Source organism: Callithrix jacchus, chromosome 8 (genome assembly GCF_049354715.1).
Source record: "Callithrix jacchus isolate 240 chromosome 8, calJac240_pri, whole genome shotgun sequence".
NCBI classification, from domain to species: Eukaryota; Metazoa; Chordata; class Mammalia; order Primates; family Cebidae; genus Callithrix; species Callithrix jacchus.
This window is the reverse complement of record NC_133509.1, coordinates 90,835,387-90,862,573: the sequence shown is the minus strand read 5'-3', so window position 1 is coordinate 90,862,573 and position 27,187 is coordinate 90,835,387. Positions and strand designations below refer to the sequence as shown.

General features: G+C 38.9%; 1 protein-coding gene across 1 annotated transcript in view; it reads right to left on the bottom strand.

The window, feature by feature from the left end:
* The window catches only part of PELI2 (pellino E3 ubiquitin protein ligase family member 2), a 184,336-nt gene that overhangs the window by 96,609 nt on the left and 60,540 nt on the right, over positions 1–27,187 (bottom strand). The window lies entirely within an intron of this gene.

The following is a 27,187-nucleotide window of genomic DNA, read 5'->3' as shown; positions in this document are numbered from 1 at the left end:
CTCTTCCCTGCTGAATTTTCAATCTCCACCTCCGCTACAGGCTCATGACCCTACAGGCTCACTTAAGCAAGACTCTTCCACATTAAAAAAATAAAAATAAAAATAAAAATAAAAAGAGTAAATCCTTCCTTGACTCCACTACACTACCAATATCACTCTTTCATCTTTTGTTCACAAATTGCATGTGCTCCCGGCTTGCCGTCTCCACGTCTTCACGTCTTCCACCTCACAGTCCACTCACGGTAGCACGTACCCGTTCCGTCTCCAGCGCTCCACGTTCTAGTGAAAGAGCACCTCACAGGGTCCCCATGACCCTTGCACTGGCAAAGCCAGCAGAGTTTCTCAGTCCTTGCCTCCCAATGTCTTGCAGCCCGAGTCGGCTACCCACTCCCTGGTCTTAAAGCACTTTCAGATTCTCTTCCCACCATCCCCCTAGCTCATAGACTCCCACCTCTCTCCCAGGCCCTTGAAATACACCTAGTCTTCTTAATAGTTTAAAAGCTCTTCCCAGGGAAGTCATTCCCTCTTTCTCCAAACACCATCTTTTATGGAAAAACTCCCTAATCTTACCCAAATCCCACTTCTGAGCTTCAGACCCATACATTTTACAGCCTTCTGAATGCCAGCACTTTAGGTCTTATGGATGCCTCAAATTCATCATACCCCAAACCGCAGTCACCTTCTCTCCTGCTCTATTCCCTCCAAGAAAAAGACCATGGTCTTCCTCAAAATTCACATTATCCTTCCATTTCTTCAAGTCAGAAGCTCAGAGTGGCCCCAGCCTTTTCCTGCTCTCTTACCTGCCATATCAAGACAACCTAAGGACTGATCCAGGTATCCAAATTAACCAACTATGTATCACTCTAAACTGTCACCTGCTCTGTAGTTTTACTGCCACCAAGTCAGTCTAAAACATCACATCCCTTTGCCTGGATGATAGCTTCTAACTGATCTCCAAGTATTCACCCACTTTGAGATATTTAATCATCTCTATAACATCAAAGCAATCACCAATGTGACTGTTCAAAAATGGTTATTCGTTCCCATCAATCGACCCTTGTTGAACAAGCCCTCTAACGCCTGCTGGATATTTGGGCTGGGAGGTCCTCCCAGGAGCTCAGCCCTGCTTACTGCTCAGATCTCCTTTCCTGACCCCTCCCAGAGGCAGGGAACTGCCATTGTCTTTTCTTGCTACAGCAGGGCCTTTGTACTGGTGATTTCTCCTTCATTCTACGTTTTCTCTATACCCCTTCCATCCAACTCACTCTTTAACAGTTAAATCCTAATCTTTTTTTGGGGGGCAGGGGGAAGACTCAGCTGAAAAGTCACTGTTTGTAGGACCTGATTTTCTCTACTCTTTAGAGTAGGGTGGGACCTCGTGTATACCCAGCCATGATCCCATTCCAAACCAAACAGCCCTAATTATTTGTACTTATGTCGAGATGCAAGGCTGACAGGATGAGGACTGGATTTATCTTGCTCACGAGTACCTGGCACAGTAAGGGCAGACTTAGCAGGCACTCAATAAATCTTTGTTTAATGAATTGCCAGGCTAATAAATGACCTCATAAACACCATGTTTTCATTGTTTCACTGCATTTTTAATCACTGCATTGTCTTTCACTGTCCAACTCTGAGAAATAACCTTTAACGTTTTCATAATAAATGATACCCAGAAGAAAAGTCTACAGATATAGGGGATATCCATATATATATACATATCACACACTCACACACACACACACACACACACACACGTGTGTAGAGAGAAAAAGATAAGTACATTTGCAAAAAACGTATCTTTTTGGCTACACTAATTCACACTAAGTTGCAGACATTACAATACTTCACCCCTAGATTTTTTTTTTGAGACAGAGCCTTGCTCTGTCACCAAGGCTGGAGTGCAGTGGCATGATTTTGGCTCACTGCAACCTCCACCTCCTGGGTTCAAGTGATTCTCCTGCTTCAGCCTCCTGAATAGCTGGGATTACTGGCATGTGCCACCATGCCTGGCTAATTTTTGTATGTTTAGTAGAGACAGAATTTCAGCATGTTGTCTAGGCTGGTAATCCCTAGATCTTTCAGCAATTTCCTACATAATCACAATACTATTGTCAGATATAATAAATTAACTTTTGTATGATAATTACTCCATATTTCAACTTCCCAAATTGTTTAACAAGTGCACTTTAATAGCATTTAAAAAAAACTGAGATCCAAGGAATGATAACACATTGCATTTGGTTGTTCTACCTCATTAATCTGTTTTAATAAAGGACAACTTCCCTGCCTTTTGTTTTTCTTTAATTTTGGTCTTTTGTGATAGACATATTTGAACAGACCATGGCAGGTATCTGTGAAAATGCCCCATGAACTGGGTTTGTCTAGCTGTTTCTCAATCATCAGATTCAGGTTAAAGATGTTGTCAAGAAGACTTCACAGATGATATGCTGTGTACCTCCCACTACTGCAGACCACCAGGAGACGCATCCCCCAAAGACCCTGCCTTGTCCCCGTTCAACCATTCGACATCTAGGTCCAGGCTACATGAGTCCACCCTTCTCCATTCCCAGACTCCCGCTGGCCCTCCCTGTGAGCAGACATCCAAGTATCATCAAACACATAGGAAAGCCTCTAATGAGAAAGACATACACAGAGCCAGCAAGACGCTGGCTGTAAGCGGATCTGGAGAGCAAGCTCCAAGTGCAGGGAAGGAGGGGAGGGTTCCAGAAAAGCTGTCTCCACTGAGAAGAACAGAACTGACAGGTAACTGTGAGTCAGAATGGGCCAAGGAAGGCTTTCACTTCTGTAGGAGAGAGGAGGTGCAAAGCCATTACAGAAAAACTGAAAATGAAGCCAAAAGAAAAAAAAGCAACTCTTAACAGCATTATTTTCATATTTAAGACAATATTTCCTAAAATATTTTTTTTACTAAAGGGTGATGCTATTTACTTTTTCCTTCCATTTTTACAAACATGGTACAGTCAACCCCACTGTTATGTGGTAAAAATAATGAAGTATTTTTTTAACAACAACAACAACACCTTAATGGCCCCAGATGGGTAATTTTAAGTTGGTTACGAATGTGGGCTTTGGAGACCTGACACATCACTTAGTGGTTGTGTGACATTGGCGGATTATCTCATGCATCTCTGTGCCTCAGTTTCTTCATCTATCAAATAGGGCAACAGACTTTACCTCATCAGGTTGTGAGAATACACAAGTTAACACGTATTAAGTGCTAGAATAGTATCTAACACATAGTAAACATTCAGTAGATTTCTGTAAACATAGTGAGTTATTATTACATTATCGTAAGCCTGTGGTTAAGAAGCCTATTTTAACTTTAAAATGATTTCAGCCATTAGAATTCAGCTTTTGTAGATAAAGAATATGAACTAATTGACTATGGATGGAATTATTATATATAGTTAGCTCGCTGAATTCTTGGTTAAACATACTAATTGTATCTTGGTAAACCAAGATGCAACTGAGCCACCCCCTAAAAGCAAAAGACATTTGGCAGTTCACCATATTTTGCAGTTAAGTAGATGAGAGCCTATGAGAATGAAAGGGTTTCAGGTGGAATTTGACAATGCAATTCATCCATAGTACATAGGGAGAAATATTTTCCTTTCCTCAAAAATCACATCTATAGGGCCGGGCACAGTGCCTCAAGCCTGTAATCCCAGCACTTTGGGAGGCCAAGGCGGGTGGATCACGAGGTCAAGGGATCGAGACCATCCTGGTCAACACGGTGAAACCCCATCTCTACTAAAAATACTAAAAATTAGCTGGGCATGGTGGCGCGCGCCTGTAATCCCAACTACTCAGGAGGCCGAGGCAGGAGAATTGCCTGAACCCAGGAGGCGGAGCTTGCGGTGAGCTGAGATTGCGCCATTACACTCCAGCCTGGGTAACAAGAGCGAAACTCCGTCTCAAAAAAAAAAATCACATCTATATGGTACCCTTAAAAACAATGGATGAACATATGCAAACTTTCTGTACACGGAAACATGAACTTAAAAATAGAGTACCACTGCTACAATCTTTCAAATCCCTAGCTCTTTCCTGGATAATTGTCACTACTGGGTATATTATTGTCCAAGACTCCAGGATGAGGGACTATTTCACATCATGTGGAAGGCAGCTTGCAGGCTTACTTAAGCCAAAAAAATCTGTCAGATTCTAGCTTATCTTTACCTGTATCTTCTGCATCTCTCCTAAGTAACACTCTCATGGAAAAACCACCAGCAAATCCAGGATCATCCTTTGACAGAACAGTGAATGTAAAGAACTGCATGGAAATGGTACTTATCTACAGTCGCATTTTACAACTTTGGGGATCCTTAAAGCTCAGAGACAGTGATTCTTTTATCTGGAGCCACACTGCAGGGAGCAAGTTCTAGGCCTCCGAATGCATAGGCCAGTGCTCTTCCTTGGGTTCACATTTAAAGACCAAAGTTTAAAGTTTTTTTAATTGGTGTTTTATACTTAAATTGAAAGTATTTTTACATTAGAGATTGCTGTATGCCTTTTCGATTTAAAAAGAAGGCCTATGAAATCCAAAACACTTGTGAAATCTTTAAACAGTTCCATCTAATAATGATCACTAATGGCCATTAGACCAGGTAAAATCTATGAGGCAAACGATCAGAACATTTGTTTGAAATGCAAATGTAAGATAACTAATGAAAATCCCAACAGTTCTTCTGCCAAGGCCTGCTATGATACTAAAAAACAGTCTAACAGGAATTTTAATAAGGAGAGACCTGAGTCAGGAATTTGGTTACTTAATAATCAATTTTGCCTGAACTACCTGAAGTACAGGCTGTTCACCTACAGTCATCAGCATTTTAGAAATCAAAAAGCCAATATTTCAACACCTGCATATGTATTTTTGGTTGAATGGTGGTTATATTGATTATTTTACCAGCTTTTAGTGAGATTTCCTTTCTTCTTGGTCATCATTTCCAGTTCTAGATGGTACCCTACACAGTAACAGAAGGCAGTAGAATGTGATCGTTATGAAAGGAAGCTCCAGTATTAGACACACCCAAGTGCGTCTTCACTCCACTTTTCACCAGCTGTGTGACCTTGGGGAGGGTACTTAACACTCTGTGCCTCACATTACTCATCTGAAAATGGAAATGATAAAAGCCCTACCTCATGAAACTGTTGTGAAGAAAAATTAAAAAAATACATACATTTGGAAAGCACTTAGCACAGTATCTGGTGGCTTTAGATACTACCTATATGACATAGAATAAACACTCTCTATTTGAGCTCTCATTATTACTAGGGCAAGGTGGTATAGTAGCAGCAGTAAAAGAAGGAAGAAATACTTCTGTTACAATAACAACTACAAATATTTCAAAATGAGTTATGACTTAGATTACAAAGAATGTAAACAGTTATACTGAGGCCTCAGATGCTGGCTTTAAATCATTGCTCCCTGTATTGTAAGAACTCTTCGTTAATCACTTAAACTGCTGACTGCCAACAAAACCTAAGCTTCACGCAGACCTACTGTCTACCAGTTGAATACACCTAGTGTTACCATCCACGTGAGGTTATTTCTACAGTGAAGGGAAACCCTAGATAAACTCAATCGCCATCAAGCAACAAAGATTTATTGAGTACCACTTGTGTATATGGCACAACCATAAACAGAACTTGCCATACAGCTTAATTAAATCCCTTGGTCCTGTCAAGCTAAGTGAAAACTATATGTAAATACTTAAGAAATAGCTGGCTGGTTTATCATACATGTTTACAGATTTTAATTTACCAAAACAACTTTTATTGGTTTATACAACCAGTAGGGTCTGTGTTTAAATCGGGATGAGTGCGTCAAAGTAGCCATTAAACTTAACTATCAGGGGGCGTTCACTTGTACTTGCTAGTTATAAACCTCAGTTCATGGCTAACCACACCCAGAGAAATCAGCAAGAAGAACATGAATCACTGGGTAGATTCAATGAATGTATTAATTTAAGTGAAATCTTCCATTTTAATATTCCTGATACAAAGAGGAGTTTTTCATTGCATTGGGGAAATCTACCATATGTGATTAGCTGAACACTTTCGTTCTCATGGTTCCTGGTTCTTTAACTGAACTGTGCCTCAAAAGCAACACACCAAGAAGAGAAAACCGTCTCTTGTATAAACAAAAACAGAACAGAAATAAATGGAGATGAGAGCCCAGGCAGAACTGCAACATTCAGTTTCCAAATATGGGCATGTGGAGACACTCAGGACAATCACTAAGGACGACCCAGAAGCATCACATGATGGACTCTCATGGAGAAGACCTTGGGCAGCAACAGAGAAACTTTTGGCTCACACATGACACTAATAAAATTGCTTTTGTTTACAGAATTCTTGTAGGAAAAGGGGGAAGAGATATGAGCTAAAATTAATGAAATTTAAGAAAATAACAGTGGAGAAAGTAAGTGAAGTCATAAGCTGGCTCTTTGAAAATATGAGTAACACAAAAGATATTTAAGCAAGAAAAGAAGGAAACAAATATACAAAATTAGGAAAAGACAGGGTGATATAGTTACAGACACTGATGATTAAAAGAAAGTAAATATTATGTAAACTTTGTCAATAAATTCGGAGTAGGCGAAAGATTTTCTAACAAAATATAAAAGTACCAAAATTGACTAATGAATAGATAGAAAACAAGAACCATGTATACCCTCTCTCTCCTTGTCATCAATATCCCACCGCACTGGGTCATTTCCATCAGCATATGAGCATGCTCTCCTATCATCCATCGGTAAAAAGCCATGACCCCCAGGCCCTCCCTAGTTTTGCTCCTCCCCATCACTGCACATCTGTTCCAAAGAGCTGCCACACATGGGCTCTGCACTTGCTCATCTCCTGTTCACTGCTCAGCCACTCCATGTTGGACTCTGTTCCTGCTGCTCCATCAGATTTTAGCCACCATAGCCATCCACCTGCAAGTGGTCAAATCTAAGCCCCTTCCTTTAACTCGCCTCTCACTGGACCACTCAGCAGTCTGTGATGTTGTCAGCTACTCCCATCTGCCTTAGGCACACTCCTCTCGTGTTCCATAATGCCAAGCTCTCTGGGTTTTCCTCCCTATTTCCTAGACCCTCCTTTTCAGTCTTTGTCTAAAGGATGAATTCACCAACGTTCAGTGCTAAATCATCTGTCCCTCCCTACATAGTTGAATTCCAGATTCATGTAACCAATCTGTACCTTCAACTCTTCAATTCACATTTCACTGGCATGTCAGACTAAAAATGGCCCAAACCACATTCTTGAGTTTTTCCCTAAACCGGCTCCTCTCTTTTGCCTTGAATGGCATCATCAGCCATAAATTACAATCAATTAATTATTCTTCATCAAAAATATATTCCCTTCTCTGAAATTCCACTCCCACCATCCTAGTTGTATTAGGGTTCTCTAGAGAAGTGGGCCAATGGGGTGTGCATGTCTCTTCATCAGTTACGATCCCTGGGTGTGTGTGTGTGTGTCTGTCTTCACCAGTCACGATCCCTGGTATATGTGTGTGTTATGTCTTCACCACTCACAATCCTGTGTGTGTGTGTGTGTGTGTGTGTGTGTACAAAGGCAGGATGGAGACCCCAGAAAGAGGCAAGGCTGCAGTTTAAGTCTGAAGGCCTCCTGCTGCTAATTCCCTGTTGTTTGGATTAGGTTAATCTTTCATTCTATGCAAGCTCTCACCTGATCTGCTTTACTCAAAATCTAGAGATTTAAATGTTAATCTTAGCCAAAAATACCTTCACAGAGGCATTGAGAATCATGCCTGACCACATATCTAGGCATGATGGCTCAGCCAAGTTAACGCATACAATTAACCATCACACTAGTCTAAGCTACTTCATCTCTGGTCAAAGCCAATGCAACAGGCCCTAACAGATCTCTCAGCTTCCATCCTTTCCTTCCATATCAAAGCCAGAACACCCCCTTCACGCATAAATCTCTCCCCAAACACCCAATGGCTTCCTATTGCACCCAGATTAAAGCCAAGACCCATAAACAAGACTTGACTGGACCCTCATCTCATTCCAGAATCCAACTCCCCGCTAACCAACCCTCAAACCTGCCTCACAGTCTTAGAACATGCTGCCAGTTACACTTCTGCCCCCATCTCTTTCTAAAGCTAAATTCAATGTATGCCTTCGTAACTCACCATAACTTAAATATGTGTCCCTGGCCCTCACAGTGTTCTCCACCACTGTTTGTTTCCTTACAGTGCTGGGCACCGATGAATATTATATATATATTCATTTGATTTCTTATTTATTGCCTGCCTCTGCCCCATAACCTCCATTAGTGCAGGGAACCATATTTGTTTTAACTCATCCCATTCAGAGCCCAGGGCCTGGCACACAGTAGCTGCTCAATCAATATTAATTAAATAAAATATTCCAATGGAAGAAAAATCTAAACACAAAGAATAAAATACTTACAAGAAAAAATGTTACATAAACCTTGAAACAGATAAGTACTTCTTATGCAAAACGAGAAACTTATACATCTTAAGTGAGAAAATTCCAGCTTTGATTACAAGTCAGAAAACTCAAGTATGGGATGAGACACCATAAACAAAATTAAAAGACCAAGAAAATATATGCAACACATATAACAGAGATTCTACAAATTTAAAAAAAGTCAAATAATATAATTCAAAAATAAGCAAGGAATTTAAATATCAGGTAGTTAATAAATACCAGGAAATCAACAGATTCCAATCTTATTGGAATCATATTGGCAAAAATTAAGATGAACATATTAGCAAAAATTAAGAAAAACACTCCTAAAGTAAAAATATTTTTTAAAGACTGTGATTTTAAAATGATTTTACTGGCCATTTATCCAATAGGCAATATAATAGAATCACAGTGCAGAGGGCAAGGCAGCTCTGGGAAGAGAAAGGAATGTACAAAAGCAAGAGGTTGCAGATTTTTTTCTTTCATCCACATCTGTGACGGATCCACACAGAGTAAGTGTAAAGCAGAGGATTACACATTTTCCAAAGCAAAGATTACCAACCCAGAAATAGTGATGTAATTACTATCTCATCACCAGATAGCAAAACATATCAGACTAAAAGTTTTCTGTGGCTCAAACTGCTTAGTAAACATAGACTTAGAAGGGCCTTCTCCAGAAATAAATGCCAGACACACTAGCTTCAGGGTTCACAATTTCACCGAAAAAGCTCCCCAAACAAAAACATGCTTTGGAAGGAAACAGACACTGTTATTTTAAGTGGGGGGAATTACTCCTAAGGAATTTCTTCTCTCTAAACTTTAAATTCATTTAGTATTAATCCTATTTTTATAATGTAACTTCCACAATCCTAGAAATTATACATAAAATCATAGTCATAACATTTTAACCACTTCTGTACTTATTGTACTCCTCTGTTGAGTAAACACTTATAAGAGTCCCCCCCTTCTCCACCCCATCCCCAGTAATGATAAACTGACATCTTGCAGTTAAATAAAAGCCACATCCTGCCATCTGGGATACACTAGCAGAGGCCACGCTCTCCTGCCCAGAGCCCCGTCACATGCCACCATACACCACACCTGCCACCCAAGGCTGTGCACATGCGCAGCCTCTGAGAATGGGGCCCAAACTGCCAGCTGTGCAGATTAGGCTTTTTGACATCTGATTCATATTTAAACAACCAGACCATCTCTGCAGAACCCACTCCAAAACCTAAGAAACGATTTAATACGGACTAACACAGCCAAAGTGGGAAAGTTTCTCCTGATGGGGGATTTGTGGTATTTGGACACAGAGGATGGCAGCATTTAGAGAAAAGGTATCCACACCCGTTTCATTAGTGCCAGTATTCATAAGTGAAACTATCTCCACTGCCTCTAAAGCCTTTAGCTAAATTGCCCAAAGGCCTTCCACACAGCAATTCTGTTTTACGGTCATTAAAAGCCCCAACTAGCTTCAGAACTGCCTCAGGGAACATATACTGTGGAAAACTGCTTCAGCCCTAAACCACCTGTGAGGGAGGGGTGAGGACCGCCCATGGCTGCCACCAGGAAGGGAAGCTCCACGCTCTACTGGCAGTGCCAGTGTTGGTCTCTCCATGCCCATATCCCTACTAGAAAATGAGAGAATGGCAAAATGGTGAGAAGCAGATATAAAGACACAACAGGACAAGTACACAGCGTAGAGACCAAGCCACAAGAGACTTCCAGAAGCATGCTTTTGAAGGGGGGCAGGGATCCCCTTTTAGAGGGATGGTTATAAGGAATACCACAGAGAGACTCTTCATTCTCTAGACTTCATCCCTGGCTTGCACGCATCCTTCCACCTGCATGGATGCCTAAAAACATTTCACTGACAGCTGTAGAAACAAAACATGTGTCAAGGAAAAGCATCAAATTAATGAGCATCTAGTTTACAGTTTTAGTCTAAATTCTCATCAATGGGAAGTGAATTATCCCACATTCATTAGGGCCATCATTGCCCACAGTGAATAATGAGATATTTTAATTTTGCACAGCTGGCTCTGGAATCCAAGGGACCAACACTCAGTCCTTACCTTCACTTACATTAAAAGACAAGATCCTAAATGTATTAATCTTTTACAATTCCCCACTGACTGAATTTTGAGGCAGAGGAACGGGCACCGGTGGAAAGGAGGCTAGAAGGGCATGGGGGCCATCCTGTTGAGACTTCATGTGCCATTCTCTGGACTTGGGGCTGCCTTATCCAGTTACCATGGAGAATTATTCAAGCATTTCAATGGGGTGAAGTGATACCCCGAGCAGACATGCTTCCTGTGAAGGAGAGAGTTCCACATTACCTTCAAAGTGTGTTTTTAGCACTGAAGTGTCACATCTGACAGGCATGAACACACTAAGGCCTGCAGTGAAGGGAACACTATTAGGGGCCATCCATCAGTCCATTCACAAATGTCCAATGCAAATGTGCACGTTAGAGATGGTGATTGGTGAAGAAGCAGACTCTGCCGCATCGGGGCATTCACTGGGGCAGTGGGGCCTGGTAGTAAGGAAAGAAAGCCTTAAGCATGATACAGGTTTCTCACTTAGATGAGATGGGGTAGGTAATGAAGAGACCACAGCCGAAGACGGGACAGACGCAGGAGATTCAGAGGGCAACAGCAGTGCAGGACCAGATGCTGAGGACAGGAGCTGGGGCACCTGAGGCTGCAGGGAGAGAGGCAGACACATGCCGGGAAACGTGGCAAGTAAACTGTTGTTTTCATAGTCAGGGCCCCAGCTTGCAGGTGATAAAGGCATCTTACACTCAGTTGCGTTTTTATCAATGCTCCCTACCAGGTACATGTCCACAAAGTTCAGAAACAATGACTAGATTTTAAAAAAAGAACAAAGTTGTAAGACTTGTATCAACTTCTTAAGTCAAATTAAGACCGCCCCTCTGCCTCCACCACAATGAAAAAATTAACAAGAGCTCAAGGCTCAAGCTAGCTAAACAATCCTAGAAAGGTCCTGTAATTCTAGGCCTGTTTTCACATTGGAAAAAGTGAACAGGAAGAACCAGAATCTTCCTAACATTCTAGGAAAATAGCATCATAATTGGGGCGAATTATATACTCCTTTATTTAGGCAAAAAAGGAGGCTAACGTCCCTTTAAAAATCTCACGTTAACTTAAAACATTTTTTCCACATTAAAAATTCCAATTCTTTATCAAAACTGTGTTAAAAGTCAGAAACTTGATACAATTTTAAAGTACTGGTCATTAACATATTTGAGATTAACTCATGGATTTTTTAAACCTATAAAGTGCTCAATGTAATTCAGTTGCATGTATCACTGGTGGAGATATTTGGCTGATTTACATTACTTCAGGCCTATTTTGGTATGTATGACCACATATTTGCTTGCAGCTTCTTCTCTTTTTCCTTTCCCATTGTCAGGTTTTAGGAAACTAATTCCCTTCTGTCTAATCTCTGCTATTCCTTCTGCATGCCCTTCGCTCCCCGATCCCTCTGCGTTTTTCTTTAAATTCTGTGAAATTAGCAATCATGGCCATAATCAAGATTTCGGCAAAATAAATTCACTCTTGTAAAATCAGATAATGGGTTAAATTCAAGGAGGAGGTAGCTTCAACTGACTGAGGAAATAGAGAAAATCAGCGTTTCTTCCAGCCCAGCCTCCCACCTGGGAACATCTCACTACCCTCTGTCTTGGGCTGGGCATAGAAGGTCCTGAAATGTGCCTCCAACTCTGGGAAGACAGAGGCTCAGAGGACTCAGACCAGCCTTTCTTAATCCAGGACAAAGATGGATTAACCCCATATCGAAAGTCAATTTGTAAATCATCCCCCTCTATCTCCACAAAGCCTGATTGAAAGCAATGGCTTCTGCTAAGCAGCACAGAATTACTGAAGTGAAGGAACTTGTCGGAAGAGTCAGATACGCATTACTTTGCCATACTGCCTGCCAGAGGATACAGCAATGCAGCTTTTTAAAATGAAGAATAATTTGCTAAGAAATTTTCTCTCTTAAAATTTCCCCTTAGGTCTTCATTCTGTGACATGGTGAAAAAACAAGAAAAAAGATGTACTATAATACCCAATGTTCTTACAAATAAAAACAGTAATATTGGTTAACATTTGTTGAGCATTTACAACATGCCAGATGCTATTCTTAAAGATGTACATGTATTAACTCATTTATTCTAACCTACAAGTTGAGTAATACAGTCCCCAAAGTGAGAGATGAGAAAACTGAGGGTCAGAGTGATTGTCACTTGGCCAAAGAAGAGTTAGAATTTCAGTCCAGGGAATTTGACTTCAGAGCCCTTACTGTTAACTGGACTCCATACTAACTAGGGCTTAAGAGTCTAAATCAGTGGTGTGTGCTATTTAGCCCTCCAGGGAACATCCAGTTATGTCTGAAGACATCCTTTGGTAATCCTATGAGGGCACAGGGGGTACTACTGGTGTCTAGTGGGTAGCGGCCACAGATGCTGCTAAATATTCTAAAAGGCACAGCATGAGCCCCACAACAAAGATTATCCGGCCCAAGCTGCCAAAAACCCTCGATCTTCAGTCAGAAATACTATTCCTAAACTTCTTCATATTCTTTCCCTCCTTTACCCCACTTTAACATGGGGTTACAAAATGATGAATAACAGCGAATGTACACTAGAAAGGTATTAGTGTAACCAAAGACAAAATGCAAGACATTTCATTAAATTAGCGCTAAAAGCTTTATTCCATTTTTCAAAAACAACAGTACCTTCTCATTAATCAAAATAAAAATCTTGTCTGGGTGTGGTGGCTCACGCCTGTAATCTCAGCACTTTGGGAGGCTGAGGCAGATGGATCACTTGAGGTCAGGAGTTTGAGACCAGCCTAGCCAACATGGTGAACTCTGGTCTCTACTAAAAATACAAAAATTAGCTGGGCATGGTGGCATGTGCCTGTAATCCCAACTACTCGGAAGGCTGAGTCAGGAGAATCACTTGAACCTAGGAAGCAGGCTGCAGTAAGCCAGGATCACACAACTACATTCCAGCCTGGGTGACAGAGTGAGGCTCCATCTCAAAAATAAAAATAAAATCTTAAAAACAAAAACAAAGGCAGTTAGCTAAAGCAAAACTTCCTAAAAAACAATTTTGTATTACAGCTCAAGTAGAAAAGGTCTCAAAATTATAGTTTAGATGGCCAGATTTTGAAGATGCTAGAGGCACAGCAACTTCACTAGAGGAATTTACACTGCCTCTGTCTAATCTCACAGGCTCAGAAGGTGGGCAAGAAATGTAAGGAGTCCTTCATAGGTATTAGCAACACCCTTCAGGCAAATACCATTCTAGCAGCTGGCTGCAGATAACCTGATCTGAACCTGCCACCTTTCTCCTTTATGAAGTGCCCACCAGACAACCCCTCCACAGCCTGGATTCCTCCCGCCATCACTGTGTGGTCCACTGCTGCTGCCAGCCATCCACACTGCATTTTCCCACCTGAGGATTCCACTCGGGTATTAGGTAAAGATTAACTTTCACAAATAAGAAGAAAATATTTCAACCAATTTAACTCTCTGTAACACTAACATCAGGTATTTAATGAGAAAAGCTTTCATCTGTCTCTGGCCAAGAGTTATTAAACTGTTTTGCACTTCATGAAACTATGTAAATTGACTGAAAAGTAACAGATTCTAAAAATCATAGCTGGGTGCTGTTTGTTCATTCTATCAGTTGTGTGACCTTTATTCTCTGGGTACCTGCCTTCTAAGAGTGGGTCCAGCTGTCAAGGGCCTCACAATCTTTTGGGAACAGAGATGCACTAGGACCAAGTCCAGTGCAAGTCAGGGAAAGTGCACACTAAAGCACACCACAGATTTCACAGAAGAGGTGGCCTCAGGGACTGTCCCTCACCTTTCAGAATAAAGTTTAAAGGGTATTAGTTTTTAGTATGCAATTAAGGGATTAAATATTTAAGATTTGCTTATATTTTAAATACTGAAATCCAGCTATGTGGACAGTAAGGACGAGCATCTATTCACCTAAAAAAAAGGAATGATTCTAAAGTCTTCTCAATTCACTAATTATGTTTATGTTGGTGGTTCAGTATGTAATGTAGATATACAGAGTGTCTTTCAAAATATCATATGATTCCAACACATCTTTACAACTTCCTTGCAAGGTAACTAAAAGGTCAGTCACTAGTTTGCCTGCCCTGGCCAGGAGATGGGTGTTCTGCATATTCTGTCTATTCTTCACCAGCAACTCTGAAAAGCTATTACACTCAAAGAGCTTGTCCTGGTCACATAGTTCACAAAGAGAAGAGCCAAGATGCCAATGAGGTTCTTCCTACCTCCCACATCAGGCTGCCTCCGTATCTCACAAATGGGAAAACTGAGGGAAATTTGTGTGGAGGCCCCCAGATTTAACAAAGATATATGTCCCCTACCATATGAAAGCAATACACCATAAAATCCAAAGTTTACCATAAAATTAGAGTTCATACTCCAAATATTCAATTCTATAAAATCATTACCGTTTTAGCAGACTAACCAATTTTCTAAGTGAGGATACATTTTCACTTATGCAACAAATAACTAGAATTCAAATTGCTGCAAGTTACAAATGTGACCATTGGTAGCTTTTATTGACTTCCATACTTTTGACTTTACATCCTAAAGTAAGATAGATGACTTTTAAAAATACTTTTAGTAATATACAAAAACATAACAGGTTTTAGTAGTGTTATCAAAATGTTAAAGCATATTGGCTAACAGAATATTCATAAAATGGAATGTTACATAGCAATGAACAGTTATTATATCCAATAGAGGTTACTTCACTCACAAATATAATACATGAAAGTAGTCAGCAACAAAAAGTATATACTATAAATCTCACTGTATAAAGTACCAAAACTAATCTGTAGTGTTTGTTCAGGATGGGGGTTATCTGTTATTGCTTGGGGGTAGGGGAGTAACTGGGAGCACAGGGGTCTTTGAGGGTATTGATAATGTCCTGTTACTTGATTTGGGTACTGTAGACCTGGGTGTGTTCACTTTATGAAAATTCACCAAATTCTACATGTATGATCTGTGTACTTTAAAGAAAATCTTCTTTAAAATGCTGGCTAAGATCTGTTTATCAGAATTCTCATTCTTCTGTATTTTAAGAGAACCAAATTTGACATTCATTCTACCTAACTTGTAAGACCTTATTATCAATGCTATTTAGAAATTTTTAGAAATTACATTTTTAGATTTATGACACTAGAGTAAAACAATTTTTTTAATGTTGGGGAAAAAAATGCTGATGAGCTGGTTTCAATCAAGTACCACAGAACGACTTGAAGATATTTTTAAAAATCTAGCTATTCATGTGAAACCTCAATTTAGAGGTCCAACTCTAATTTGAAAAAAATACACAATTCCTTTGTTCAAAATGCAAGAAACAAAACTAATGTTAGCGGACTGGAGAATGCAAAACTGACTGAGGTCAGATGCATTTCACATAAGAATGCCTCATCAAAATGTTGTAATTGGTAAGTACATTCCCCTGTGAGGAAAGATACTGGCTTTCAAAGTTAGCGTATTCAACCAATTTAGAAACTGTTCATTGTTAAGCCTTCATTGCTGTGATTTAAAAAGAAAAAAAAGATACATTTAAATTGTAAAGTTTATAGAGGAAATCTATATTCAAATTATGAAAATACATTTTTAATTTTTAATCTATCAATGCATTTTAGCTAAGTTTTTAATATAATTAAACTGCCAATAAGTAAGTATGGATGTTAGGTTTCATCATATCCTATACCTATATATAACTTCTTATAACAGGTCATTAATACTTCCCAGAGAAACCAGCACTAATATTAGCTAACATTAATCAACTGCTACCGTGTAGTAGGCATATGATGCATTCCAGGTGTTTCCCATCCTGAGTCACTAGCTGGAGGCACACTGTATTACTAACAGCAGGGACTGAAGGATTAAGGATTACACATTCCCAACCTGTGAACTCAGGCAGAGATCCAGGAAACTTGCTTTGGCCAGTGCAACAAAAGCACATCACTTCCAGGCAGAAGCGTGAAGAGCTGTGTTCTCCCCCTTACCTGGTCTTACATGATCTTTGACATATACATCAAGATGGAACCTCCACTGGCATAGGTGCCTGAATTTTCACAATGAACACAGTCCCCAAGTTAACATGGACAAAAACCGAGTAGTAGATATGTTTTGTTGCTGTCAACCCACTGAGATTTGAGAGTTGTTACTGTGCAGTAACCTGGCGTCAACTGATACAAATCCCTGTTTTATTTATTTATTTTTTGAGACAGAGTTTCATTCTGTCTCCCAGGATGGATCTCAGCGGTGCCATCTCGACTCACTGCAACCTCCACTGCCTGGGATCAAGCTGTCTCCTGTCTCAGCCTCCCAAGTAGCTGGGACTACAGACGCAGGCCACCATGTCTGGCTAATTTTTGTATTTTCAGTAGAGATGGGTTTCATCATATTGGTTGGGCTGGTCTCAAACTCCTGACCTCAGGTGATCCACCCACCTTAGCCTCCCAAAGTGCTGTGATTACAGGCCTGAGCCACTGCGCCTGGCCTAAATCCCTGTTTTATAAAGTGAAAGGTGAGTCACAAAAAGGTGTTTTCTGCTTGAGAGCCCACAGATATTAAACAGGGGAACTAAACATTCAGAAAGTCTATATTTGAAAGCTCACACTTTCACTTTTCATAATTTAAAAAATAATCAACTACTACATCTTAAAACTCTCAAAAACAAATGCTACACCTGAAATCAGACACGAAAGAGACCAGAGACACACACAAGTTTATAAATAGCATCATTTTACATGACGTTATTTACAATAGAAAAATTTAGAAACAGAAGGGTGAAATAAATTTTAATGTTAATACACTGAAAACATTAACATAAAATACTTCCCAGTGGCTAAAAACACAGGTTTTCAATGGTCATTTAATGATACAGGGAAATGTCATAAGAGATAGAAAAAGTGATAAAAAGCAATGCTCATAATATAATCCCAAGATTCCAGAACCAACCTGAACAAAATTTGCCAAACATACCTGATACATAAACCGATCTATGTGTGTGCCTGGGTGTTTGGAGAACACCAATCCATTAGTTACTGACCCATTAGAACCAGTGGCTGTCCCAAAGCAGGTCACACTATTTGGTCACTCATTTTACAAAGTGTGCTTGGCAATGGGAGTACAGAAATGAAAGACAGTACCTGCTTTCAAGGAGCCTGGCATCCAGGAAAACATGAGAAGCCAGCCAACTCCATCGCAGCGTCAGAACACTTGTGGGGATTTACAAGAGGCACTCTAGGAGTTCACAAAGACTTCTCACTGAGGCTGGAAGTGAGGGGAGACATCCAAAGAGGAAACAGCAGCTGGGCCAACTTTTGTAGAATACTGAGAGTGCAGGCTAAACTAGGCTGAAGAACATCCTAGGCAACGATAATACCCCCTGCAAAGGTCCAGAGGTGAAAGAAAACGTGGCCACCTGGGAGCACAGAGGAGAAGAGCTGGGCAGCCCTACAGAGCTCACCTGGCAGCAGAATGAGCACAGGTGAATTAGGAATGAGCTGCCCATCTGAGAGCTCCCAAACCTAGCCTACCCTCCCCATTACCTTTAACTTCAGTAAAACAAAACCAAAGCTTCCTGAGGCCACTCGTTCATGCTCCCCTGGAACATGGGTATGAGCAATAAAGAGCTTATAAATAGGTAACTCTGTGAATCAGTCAGCAACAGGAGGACTTCAAAGAGGATAAAGTACATTCACAGAAGAGTTAAGACCAATCATGCACTTTAATGTGAAAAGCAAATGGTGTAACAAAACAGGCCACAACCATTCCAAGTCAGCCAACAGCACCTCCATGACCCCCCAACTTCGCAGTCTGTGACTTCTTTTCAGCTATACAGAACTTATTCTGATACACACTCTAATACAGGCAGTCATAACTACCCCTGCAACCAAACTACTTAAAAGTCAAGCCTCTATCATTTTTGCTTTTGTAGAAAAGGTTCTTTCTACAGAGCACCTGATTTTAGACTGACAGCTTATCCTGACAGTGATACTTACATAAGGTACAAATACCACCTTGTAAGTCTACAAAGCAACTTCCATTTTTACTGGCAAATATTGCATTCACTTATTTTAGGGCTGCAGTACTCTGGCTTGGAAATGAATAAACTTCCCAAGTCACATTATAGGGATGGGGGAAAATGAGGAGCAAAACCCAGCTTTGGTCTGATCCTTCAGAACATTTTCCATCTGCTATCTGCAGCAACAGACCAACATTCTTGGGTCTTGGATAGCACACCTGGCTTAGTGACTCAGGTCAAGATACTGAGCTTCTCTGAACTTTAAAATGAGCAGTCAGTTTGAATAAAGTTCCTTCCAATTTTAATGCTCCATGTTTGTTTTATTAAGTTGCAGTGAAAGATTCTTTCTCTTCAAAAGATGCATTGCAAGTGCCTGAATCAGGGTCATAATTCAAGTAAGTTTGAGAAGCATAATTATAAATGCAGATACAACTATTCTTCCACATTACACATTAAAAGCAACTCTAATAAAATTATGCTTTAAGGACAACACAAATTAAATTATTTTTCCAACTAATACATGCATCAAGTCAAAATTATAATTACTGTATATCAGTAATGCAGATAATTATAGATAATTAAGTTACTGAGTGCTAGAGTCAAGCTTTCCTGCTCTAATGCTCTGCATCCAAAACAATTTTTAAAAACAAACAAAAAAGCTTGTTCTCTGCCTCTCAATTCTTTCATCTCTTCCCCATCCTTTCATTTCCCCCAACACAAGATTAAGAGCTGCTCAGTAATGCGAGGTATTTTGTATTTAATTTTCCATAAAATAAGATCTGTAAGTTTTCTCTTGTGGTTATAACAAATTACCACAAAACTTAGCAGCTAAGAACAACACTAATTTATTATCTCACAGATCTGTTTGCCAGAAGTCCAGCAGGCTTGGCTGATTTCTCTGCCTGAGTCTCACAAGGCCAAAATCAATGGGCTGACAGGGCAGCGTCTCTTTATGGAGGTTCTAGGGAAGATCTGTTTTCAGGGACCTTCAGGTTCCTGGAAGGATTGAGTGCCATGTGATTACAGGGCTGAAGCCCTTGCTTCCTTGCTGGTCAGCTGCCAGGACTGTTCTCAGTTTCTAGAAGCCACCTGCACTCCTTTGCTCATAGTACCCTCTCCATCTTCAAATCCAGAAGCAGCAGGTAGATTCCCTCTCATGCTCCAAATCTCTCCTGCTCCTTCTTCCCTCACATCCTATGAGTCTTCTCCCTTATCCTTTCACTATTAATGACCCCTGTGATTACAATGGGCCCACCCAGATAATCCAGGATAATCTCCCTATTTTAAGTCCCATGACCTTAATTCCACCTCCAAAATCCCTTTTGCCATGTAAGGTAATATATTCACAGGTTCCAGTGATTAACATCTTGGGAGAATGGGGCAAAAATTATTCTGCCAACTATATAATAAATGCAGGAAAACAAGAGACAAATGTCCATTTTGCTAGAAAACAATAATTCCGCCCAAATGACACAGTAAAGCAGCAATTTATGTTAAATAACAAAATTAGTTGTTGGTGCTTGAAATGACGAAACTACGTATACTGGAAAAAAGATTATAGAAAACCTAAAGTTAGTGTTAAACTACATTAATTGCTGAAACTAATAAAAATGTGATACAATGAATCAACTCTTCTACTTTCTTGAAGTATTCACAGTGGACACTGCAAGTCATACCTCAAATTTTAATTTTAAACATACTGTATCTTAAAACCTACTTTAAAGACCTACAGTCCCTCTCATACTCCAAATCTCTCCTCCTCCTTCTTTTGTATAAAGAAATGATGATAAGTAATTATGCTGCCTCAGATCTTAAGTCAGTGCAAGTAAGACTGCCTGGTTCAAACACAGCAGCAAAAGGTCAACATCTTACTTAGGTGATTTGAAAGAAAATGTATTTAAATAAGAGAGTCTAATGCTTGCTTTGTGAGTGACCGAAGTAATAAACTAAACCAAAAATAAGAAGGAAAAAGAACATCTCACAAGTTACTATACTTACATTACTTACAATGACAGAACTACCAAAAAAAAAAACCTATATAAAAACATAAGTATTGATTAGTCAAATTTTACAGAAAAGTACCATTTATAGAAATGTAATAGAGGATTAGTAATGGCTAATTCTTGATCTAAAACTCACTCTATGTAAAATGTAAAATAAGATAATCAGCTAATCACAGATATATTTATTAAAGTTATTCATCCCAGGAGTGATATTTAACAACCAGCCTTCTAATAAAAAAATTAGGCGCATAATTTTAAAATATTCCATTTATTCTCTAAATAATATGAACTACACATATTATGAAACTGTATCCCAGGTGAAGTAAGTTATAATGGCAATCATACATCAAATCACATTAATTTTCAAGTCATCTGTTAATTGTTACAAATTACTGGTATAATCTTTTTATTTGATGTATCTGTCACAAGCTAAGCAATGTATGAGCTATGACTGATGTAAGAAATCAAATTCTTCTGATAATTTACCCCATTCAATCTAAGGACAATGGGTGAACCAAGTCTTAATATATACAGATTTTCCCATAACATAAAACTGCTCACAGTAAATCTTCCATTACCTTGAACTAGTATCAGTTAAATTCTATCTTTTTCCAGCCCTAATAACACGGAGATTTTATATTCACTATTTCTATTACCATCCAAGCTTTATGAAAATCCCTTATTTATTGGACTATTCTGTTTAATTTCTGGCTTAATTATACAAAATTTTGTTTGCCTTCAATCTATGTTGCTTTGAAAACAACAATTAGCCAAGTTCTTAGAATCAATAAATTAAAAGGATGTTACTGAAATTTAATTGTACTCCTCAGATTTGTCATCAAATTCTTTAATTTGCCAGACAATATAATAGTTATTCCTTTGGAATTAATATTCTGTTTCATTTCAAATTTGTTTGTTTCTCTAGTATCTTCTTCTCCAACATAGTTTCCTGTATTTGGTTTCTATGTTCAATCACTTAGTATTCATCAAACAAATCTGTCCATTTTAATTATTAAACATTTTTTTTCTAAAACCATGGAAAATATTCACATTGGTTTGTATATTATGTAATAGAGCTAAATTGCTAAAAAAAAAAAAAAAAAAAGCCCAAATGCTGTTTTGAGAATGTCCATTAACATGAATATTCTCATCTCTGGCTGCCCAATAAAGGTCCAAACAGTTACCTCAATTCCAAGGTCTAAGACACTTTATTTACTTCTCTAGTCCTTATTTGATATAACATAGAATTTCCAAAAAAACAAGGTAAGTGGTTTACTTGGTTCATCTTATTGCATCAACCAGAGATAAGGAAATGTAAGTGAGACAACATCAAATGAAAACACCTGAAAAGTTTTCCAGAATTTCAGGTGAGGCTTTTTCTCCCTAGCACTATACTTGCAACATCTGTAAAAAATTCATAAGGTTTTCATGTAAATATTTCTCATTGAAACCATTTTTCTTGAGTATAACTAATAAAGTTTAATATATTTCAGATGTTGTTCCTTCCAGCTCCATAAAATCAATAAAAACCATCACACTATCTTCGAAGTCTTGAATATTGCATTTAAAGTAAATTATTAAAATGCTCCTATGTGAAATTGTTGGAGCTCTGTCAATAATGACTGAAATTTTACTGCCCTGATTTATAAGTTCTCCAAAATGTGTTTTTGCATTTCAGTAGATATATGTTTTGCAACAATCAGGACCATAAACCTAAACTTCTATGCTACATTCACATAAAAACAATTTTTGAAGTCCTAATAAATACTGTATGTCAGAAAATTATTTTAAACTATACAGTATGTTATATTGATACTTCATAAATTTTTTTTTCCTTTGCCTTGTCAAAACTCAAATAAAATGTTTTTGGACATTGTTATTTCACAATTTTTTGGAGACTGATTTATGTTTACATTTTTTGTTGAAATAAACTGTTTTTAATTCTAGACCTACAAATCATTTGTTTCAGGTTTTTATTCCTGCATAGTATTAAAGATAGTCTTAGCTGCATTTTATTACTGTGATTTATTTTTTCTTCTCTCAGAGATTCAAAATATTCATGTTCATGACATCTAAAAAGAGAAAACTTACCCGAAACTCTGTTGCCTCTTTATTTAAAATATAATACTCAACAAATTAATTTTTGAACTTACAAGTATCAAACACCACACATAACTAATTCAAGAGTTATAATGCATAACAGTGAAATAAACCAAAGAAAGATCTATTTAAAAGCAGGAGCAACGAGAAAGTCTAAGGCTGATGATAAGCTGATGGCTCTCCCGAAGCACCGAGGCCCCAGCTCCATCATGAACGTGCTGGAGATCAACACCACTCACTGCCAGGAGACACAGGCTCAGCAGACAGTCAGTAAGCACTTCCCAAGTGGATCCCACAACATCCTACACGACCAGCTGGGGCGAATGAGTTTATGTTGAAAATTAGATTGTTACTTTTACCACTTCTCATGCTTACTGTTTTATTATTCATCAACTGATAAGAAAGTGTTTCAATAATTTATCAACCAGTAGAGCCATACCAGCCCAAACGGGGTAAAGAGCAAGCAACTGCGGTTGCAGCAACGACATTAAATGGCCCTAATGTTTCTCTAACCTACCAAAGACCACTAATATTTTCCATTTGGGAAATAGGCCAGCTAGAGTAAAGTGATTTTCAGTTACTTTTAAAAGTAAAAATACCCAAAAAAGGACATTTCAATAAAGCATAATCTAAGAAGGGAAAACCGTGATGAAAACTTTTCCATAGTAATCTTGCTAAATTTAAAACATGAAGCTAGAAAATATTTCCTATCAGGCACCAGCATCTGCACCATCACCACCACCACCATCATACTATTTGCTGGTTAAGTAAGAGCAAAACAGTTGTCCCATATCATAAAAAAAGTAAATGAACACATACATTGACTTGAATTCTTAGTCATGTGCCATTCCCTCTGCTTCACAGCCTTCAATATTTCCCCTGATATAAAAACCCAAATCTTCTAGGCAGGCCCACAAGCCCCCTGGATCTCTGCTCTTTTGGTCAACTCCTCTCTCCTCTCCAGCTCGCAGCTCTCACACTGCTTTTTTAGAGGTCCTTCCCTGAACCCAGTCTAAACTCTGTGCCCTTCCTCTTAGACCTTTCTACAATGTGCAGTTGTATGTGTATCCTCTGATTCTTTCTCATTTGTCTACTCACTAGATGCTTAGCTCCATGCGGATGTGTTTGTTCGTGGCAGAATATCCAATACCTGGCATGATGCCTGGCCATGGAAGGTGCTGAACAAATATTTGTTGAATAAATGGATGGGTGAATAAATTGCTAAAGGCCCGATGCCTATGCAATAGAATAGCCAAAAGTAAAACAGGACTTTTGATTTTTTCTAAAAAAAAGCACATTACATAATCAGAGAAATACCTCTGAGTATTATTCTAAGAGCAAATATGTACATGAATAAAGATTACACAAATAGAGATTACACAACAGTAGCACACACTTGCCATCCTCGTCTGACTTAGCCTGGATATAGACATGTCTAGAAAACTAAGAGGTCCTGTTTTCCTGCTGCCATGACCACCAGCAAAGGGATATCTCTGTTCTGCCCCCAGAATGTGGGCAGAGGGAATGATTGTGGCGGAGGGAAGAAACAACACAGCCAAAAGGCAAACAGCTTAAATCCTAGAGATGGATAACCACACTTACCCTTCTAGGTCCCACTTTCACAACACCAATCAAAGATGAACCTCTCATTACCAACTCTGCAGCATCAAAAACATCAGGGTACACACACCACTGTCAATTCAGCCCAGTTTTTGCAAGGTACCACGACATTTACTGGCATTCTTAAGGTGCATGGAGTGAGCAATAAAGACAAAAAAAAAAGTCCGGCAGGGTCAGGAAGGGGCCAGAGACACAGACACGGGAAGAGGGATACAAAAGAGCCCAGAGAAAGAGAATCTTGATTGGAAATTAAGACACATCTGGAGAGGCCACATGAGCCAAACACTTGGCAAACAGAGGCTAATGGGCTGGATGTCTCGATGATAAGAGATAAGGAAGTATGCCAAGAAATAGAATGAACTAGACATAATTCTCATTTCCAAGTGACAACAGGCTGTAAAGGGCACTGTATTAGTGGGAAAAGTGGAAAAGAAACTGAAAGAGTTAAAGTACTATGAATCATAGGTGCTACAGGGGTCAGGGTGAGACTCAGCGGTTGGTTCTGAGTCACTGAAATACGTTCCACAAACTGGAAGAGATGGGAAAAATAATAAAAGAGTGCAATCGTTGAAAATCAGATTCAGTTAAAGCCAGGAAGTGGGAGGGGTATCTGAAAAAAAGGTTAAATATGTAAAGGGCTGAGTTCACAGCTGGCTGGCGCTCCAAGGTAGAGGGTGGCAACAGAGCAAACCTAGCAGCAGGAGTGGCTGGGCACAGCTGGCCAGGATGAGAGTCTGAGAGGCAACATGGGCTGGTTGATCTGCTCATAATAAACATGTCTGGTCTTAGTTTGCCCAACTCCATGGACAGAGTTCAGTGACTCAGTATAGGCCTATCAGATTCTCTTGAAAATGTAAAAGCTTTAAAAGAGACAGAAGGTGGCTGGAGTACCCTCGCTCACTCACACTCCTGAAAAAATACCCATGTTCACTCTTGTTGATACTCCAGCTCTCCTCTCTCTCAAAACCTGGTTACTCAACTTTTCCTGGATTCTGAGAGCTAGCCTATGATAATTTCTCTTCCTTTTGTCTGTTTTATCTTAGTCAGAATAATTTCTATGGTTATAATCAAAGTATCTTGTCTAACTCAACAGAGCTCCTGCCTGAAGCCAATTTACTCAGTTTCTAATGAATAAACTGAGGCCCTGAGAATATATTTTTCCCAGATTATAAAATATAAACAAAACCCAATCTACCCTACTCTTAGTACTGTGGATAATATTTTTAAACACAGATTTAGATGACAATTATTAAAAGATAAAAATCTAAATAACTTGAAGTAAAATCTAGGAATAAAGGTAAAACACAAAAAGCTAATATGGGAGAAGATAGCAGTGGGTAAAGACTGAGGAAGAGACACTTTTCTCTCAATAGTTTCAAATGTTCATAGTCTATCACAGCACGAATCCTGAGTAATCAAAGCAAAACTTCTACAAATTTTTTTAAATGTCAGCCGTTGTATTAAAATGAACCTAAGATTTTTTTTAAAAGAGAAGAAAAAAAACAAAAGAAATGTCAACAAACAGACAAACTTATAAGGACCGCATCTATAATACCAGAACATTTCTGGCACTTGTCGCATACTTAAAAACATGTGTTTTGGTATCGTTCTTCACCAAATATTTTTGGAGTATAAAATGTTTCTCCTATTTTTTTGACCTCTTAAGATTCTGTTGCTATTTTACCTCCTCCTGCCCTCCAAATCTTTGTAAAGCTGGATTGCTTTTGTTTATAAAATGTCCTTCCCGCCTAAAAATGTTTAGCTTATTTCTCTTTTTCTAACTTTGGCATATCTACGAAAATTAACCTTTCTTGTCTCCTTGGTGTTTGATATTTTCTTATCTACTCATCCCCTCATTAATACAAGATCATTTTAAGCAGCACCTCCTAACAAATTCTTTCCATGGCACTGCTTCAGAAATAGGAGCTTTTTAAAATAAAAACATTAACAAAGGTGATCTATGCTTACATTGCATATGAATATCACATGTGCTTCCATGAAGCCATTCCTTTTTCTTCCAAACGTAGGTTTTTAGTTAAAATGGAAATCAAGACTCTCATTTATACTCCAGATGGTCCAATCTCATGATAAACAGGTACAGCCAATAACCCCATATGAAAGGCCTCATGTAAATATAATTTTATATAAAATAAGACTATATTATTATATATTAAAGCACTTACAGAAACACTGTAATAAATCTACTATGTAACCTATACCAACTAAAATTAAAACTCAGATTTTTTTCCTCAACTTAGATCAGAAAACAAAATAACCAGTTTTATCTAATTAGCATTTTATTCACTTCAAAATTACAAGAAAAAAATATGTCTAGTTTGGTTTCTTTTATCACTTGGTCCTGCGTACTTTTCATCCTTCTAAGAGCCACACAAATTTAATTCCATGTACATATAGATTATGTAAAACCACCTACTATACTCAATTAACAGAAGGAAAATAAATCATGAGGTTTATACCCAGATTTAAAACAAAAACTCTTTAAAATAAAGAACATCATGTTTCAACTACATCTATTCCACATTAATAAATGCCAGCTGCTTTGTATCCTAAAGCAGTGCTTCCTAACAGGGCAGACTTTACCTGCCCAGCCCTCCCCAGGAGACAGGCTGCAGTGACATTTTTGGTGGTTAACAACTGTGGGGAACAAGAATCGGGGGGGGTGCTGCTGGCATTTAGCGGGTCAAGGCCAGGGAAGCTGCTAAAAATCCTATAATGCACAGCATGGCCCCTCACAACAAAGCATTATCCAGCCTCAAATGGTCTGAGAGATTGTCCAACGTGAAAACAAGACTAAAGGAAAAACAGCGGCAGACAAGGAATATCTGTGA